A 4,959-nucleotide genomic window follows, 5' to 3' on the forward strand; every position below is an offset into this window, starting at 1 on the left:
GAGCTAGCCAAGCATGGTGGCTCATACCAACATTCAAGTGGCAGAAACAGGGATCTCTCTGTGAGTTCAAGGACAGCCTGGTCTACATACAGAGCAGGTTCTAGGCCAGCAAGGGCTGCATTGAGTCAGTGTCAAAAAGGCTAGCCCAGCCCCCTCACTGTCTTCTGGCTTCTTGTCACATGATGAAATCTCTCCCTCCCGTTAGCGTTTCTTTCTTGATAATGTTTGTCTCTAGAGCCATCCATCACATTGTGACAGTCTTACTACATGCCTGGAACTCTCTCCGTAAAGCAGACTAGCCTGATATGTGTAGCAACCCTCCTTTCTGTGCCTCCCGAGTTGCTGGGATGTCATATGTGGCAAACATCTTTTCTTTAAAAAGTACCCAGCCTTGAGCAATTTGTTGTGGCAATACAAAACAATTAGGAAAATGTTTCAGCTAGAACTAAAAGGGGGGATTTCTGAGACCCTCAAGTGTGCTGACTAGAACTCAGCTCTTCTCAAACTAGTGGCAGGGATTTTGGACTAGATAGCACAGCTCCCAGAGAGCAGCACTCCATGCTTAAGACTCTAAAGCAAGGTCATTCTGTGTCTCCTTCCTCCACAGCTCTGCAGATTTCCCAGGATCCTTTCTTCCTCTTTTCTGTTTCCTCTTCCTCTTCTCTCACCATAAACAAAATCCCCGTCTAAGTAACACACCAACTTTGTGCACATAAAGATAAGAGCAGCTTCACTCCTGATAACCCAGTTGTGAGCTGTCCTTTGCAGAGCCTGCCCAGGGTAAGGTGTCCTTGTGTCTTACTGCACTTCCAGCAATGAAGAAAGCAGGCGCTTCTGTGCATTCATTGCACCACACACAAGTCTTAGAGGTGGGTCTCCACGTGTCCATTTTACAGATGAGCTAGCAAAGGTTCGGAAGGTTGCTCATGGCTTCCAGCACAAAGTGATTGCTTTCTGCCTAAATTTTCCAGCCAGTTCCTCTTAAAGAGTAGGCTGGCCGGGCAGTGGTGGCACATGCGTTTAATCCCAGCACTTGGGAGGCAGAGGCAGGCGGATTTCTGAGTTCGAGGACAGCCGGCTCTACAGAGTGAGTTCCAGGACAGTCAGGGCTACACAGAGAAACCCTGTCTCGAAATAACCAAAAACAAACAAACAAAAAGAGCAGGCTGTTCCTTTAATTTGTGTAAATGTTTGTGTGTGTGTGTGCTAACTTTATATTGCTATAATAAAACACCATGACCAAGACAACTTGGAAAAGACAGTGTTTAATTGGGTTTATAGTTGCAAAGGGTTAAAGCCCATGCCGCTGGAGCAAAGGCTTAGATGGCAGCAGAACAGCAGGGTTCACATCACAAGCAGCAGTCCGGGAGCTAGCTCCAAATGGCTTGAATCTTTTGGCTTTGTTTTATTGGGGGGTGGGGGGTGGAGAGTTTGTTTGCTTGCTTCCTTCCTTGCTTGCTTGCTTGTTTTGATATAGGGTTTCTCTGTGTAGCCCTGGCTGTCCTGGAAGACTCTGTAGACCAGGCTGGCCTCAAACTCAGAGAGATCTACCTGCCTCTGCCTCCCAAGTGCTGGGATTAAAGGTGTGTGCCATCACTGCCCGGCTGGCATGAGTCTTTTGAAACCTCAAAGCTCTTCCACCAGAGACTCAGCGCCACCAACTAAAGACCAAGTATTCAAAGATATGAGCCTTTGGGCACCTTTCTCACCGAAACTACTAGTGTGTATGTATGTGTGTGTGTGTCTGCCCTCCTGCTTGGTGTTTGTACACATGAGCAGTGGCTTGCGTATGCCTGTGCATATGTACAGAGACCATCAGGCATCCTTCCCTTGAGACAGGTTCTCTCAATGAACCTGGAGCTAGGATGGCAGTAAGCAAGCCCGGAAAGCACCCCCCCCCCCCCCCCCCCCCGCGCGCGTGCCCCACCCCTACAGCTTTGATGCAGCCACACACAGCTTTTTAAAAATATGTATGTTTTGCATGCAAGTATGTAAGAGCACCACGTGTGCACAATGCCATAGGACACCAGAAGAGACTGTCGGAAACCAGAGTTCGAGGTGGTTATGAGCCACCATGTGGGTGCTGAGAACCAAACCCGGACTGGTGACCCTGGCTGCTGTAAGAAAGCAAACCAAGCAGACCCCAAAGAGCAAGCCCATGAGCAGAACGCCTCTGTAGCCGGGTGTTTGCTCCTTTGTGGGTTCTTCTTTCTTCCATCCTTTCAATCCCCAAACACTAGATACGAGAAAAAAAAAGATAGAGAGGAAAAGGAAGAGATTCCTGAACAAAGTCAGAGGTCAAAAAGGGGGGCAACTTTATCATTAGATTACCTCCTGCTGACTAGGGTGTTGAGCTCCATGGGGCAAGTCTGATCTTCGGTGTCAGGATATCTAATTTCTTCTTGTTGTGGCTTCTTTGCACATGGCTACTTAACAAACCATGACCAACAACCAGCCAACAATCAACCACACACACACACACACACACACACACACACACACACACACACACAAATGACCAACAAACTCACCTATCCTTGGGACCCTAGCTTTTATATACCCTCTGAAAAGTCCCCAGAACCCCAGACTTCACACAATGGCTGAAACTATCTTCAGCTGGTAAAATCACGCCCCTGCCAGAGCACAAGGCAGATCGTAGCTGCTGAAGACACTCTGAAGCAGCCCCATAGCCCACACCTGGAATTAAAATGAGAACATATTCTTATAATATTTCTGTGTTTTTTTAAAGCAACTAAAATTCCAAAGTGCTTACTACACTCTTCATCCATGGCCTCTGGTTCAGTTCCTGCCTCCGGGTTCCTGCCCTGACTTCTTTGGATGATGGACTACAGGCCGTAAGCTGAAATAAACCCTTTCCTTCCAAAACTGCTTTTTTTTGTCACAGTGTTTTATCACAGGAATGGGAACCGTCAGTAAGATTTTCGCTCAGTCTCCACAAAGTGCTTTATGAAGTAGGCCCTGCTCCCATTTGACAAAGGAAAAAACTGAGGTTCGGGAGACTTAGGACCTTGCCCCAGCACACAGCTTCTGAGTATCAGGGAGATGAGACTCGGATCTAGCTGACTCCTGCATCTAGACCTTTGACCACCTCCCTACCTTGCCAGCTGGGTTGACTCTTCCTAGATGTCTATTTGGGGAGGCAGGACGGGTTCTGGTCAGCCTGGGCTGGCTCTCCAGGCTCCAGAGTTCTGCCTGAGGCTGTCTTTGCTTCCCTGTCTGGGTTTCAGGATGGAAGCCAGTTGACAGCTCTCTCTTGAGTGTCTGCTGGAACCCCGGGGAACATATGTGGCACGTCTATTTGCAGGCACAGAGGAGACTTAGAGCTCAGACTATTTCAAAACAGTTTCTTTCTCTTCAGTGAGATGTGTGTGCAGCACTCATCTTCCAAAGAGGAAGAGGAGACGGAGCATAAAATCAATACTGGGGACCCACAAGTTGACTGTGGGACTCCCTCATGTAGGAATATGTGGACATTAGAGACCGAAAACCAGGGAGGAATCTTGTGACTGCAAGCAACGAAAAACCCAAACCAAACTAGTTAAAGGGAAAATACGTACTGATTGACAGAGCAGGAAAACCCAGGAGCAGGTCCACCTTCAGGTGCAGCTTGATCAAGAGGTCAAGGACACTCCAAGTCCTGCCTTCTCAGCTCTGCCTTCTCTTTCAAAGCAAGATGGCTGCTGTGTTAAGTACTATTTCATCAAGTGACCCCCAAACACCTGAGACAGCATCTCCAAGGAGGAATGACTTGTTCAGGCTCATAGATTCAAAGGGTTCTGTCTATGGATGCTTGGGGAAAGCACCAACCCCGCCCCATCCCTACCCCATCCCACCCCACCCCTGCCACCAAAAGAATGGCTCACTTCCTTGGGGTAGGGTTCTCCTTTTCAGATTTCCAAAGCCTCCTAAAATAGTGCCACAAGCTAGGGTCCAAGTATTCCACATTGAGCCTGGAGGGATATTTCATAATTAAGCTTTATCTCCTCTTAGGAAAAAAAGAGCATGTGTTTCCAATAAGTGAGTTTCACTGGCTCTAAGTGGCTCAATATGAACCAGGAAAATGTGATGTCAGCCAAATGTGTTAGCACATGCATGTGAAAGCACTTGGGAGATGGAGGATCAAGCATTCAGGTTCATCTGTGTGGTTTGAGGCCAGGCTGGGCTTGAAGAGACCTTATCTGCGGGAGGGAGGAGAGGGGAGAGGAGAGAAGAAGGGAGGAGGAGACAAAAAGAAAAGAAAACGTGGCTCTTTTAATCTGGGTACATACGGTACTAACAGCACCAGTCTCACAGGCTTGGGTGGAATGAAGAGAAGTGTTCTCAGCCAGACTTGAGGAGGCAGACCTGTATAACCCAGGCTACTTGAGAAGCTGAGGCAGGAGGATCACAAGTTAAAGGCCTGCCTGAATAGAATGAAATCAAGGCTAGTCTGGTCAACTTATCAAAACCCTATCTCAAACTAAAAAGTGAAAAGAGGGCTAGGTTTGTAGGTCGGTGGAAGAGTGCTTGCCTAGCGTGAGTGAGGCCTTAGGTTCGATTCTCTCTCACCTGCCTCCCTACACCAGACATGCCCATAGCAGCAGAAAAGGGGGTTGAGGGGGAGGGATGGGGTGTGAGAGATTGAAGATGAGAATGGGAGAGCAAGGAGACACAAAGAAGGATGGAGGAAGGTACATAACAGGCAAGGACTCCACATGGGATTAAAAGCAAAGTGACCAGGGGCTGCAGAGATAGCTCCATGGTTAAGAGCGCTGACTGCTCTTCCAGAGGTCCCAGGTTCAATTCCTAGCACCCACGTGACAGCTCACCACTGTCTGTTACTCCAGTTCCATGGGATCTGACACTCTCACACAGACATATTTGCAGTCAAATACCAACACACATCAAATAAAAATGAATAAATATTTAAAAACAAAAAAAAAAAGCAAAATGACAAAT

General features: G+C 47.8%; 1 long non-coding RNA gene across 1 annotated transcript; it reads left to right on the top strand.

The window, feature by feature from the left end:
* The first annotated feature begins 723 nt into the window (after positions 1 to 723).
* On the top strand, positions 724 to 2,886 carry LOC116100601. The gene is made up of 2 exons (XR_004122666.1): positions 724 to 869; positions 2,750 to 2,886. It is a non-coding gene; the product is annotated as an uncharacterized LOC116100601 (long non-coding RNA).
* Positions 2,887 to 4,959: the final 2,073 nt, after the last annotated feature.

The sequence above is a fragment of the Mastomys coucha genome, unplaced genomic scaffold (assembly GCF_008632895.1).
Source record: "Mastomys coucha isolate ucsf_1 unplaced genomic scaffold, UCSF_Mcou_1 pScaffold21, whole genome shotgun sequence".
Classification (NCBI taxonomy): domain Eukaryota; kingdom Metazoa; phylum Chordata; class Mammalia; order Rodentia; family Muridae; genus Mastomys; species Mastomys coucha.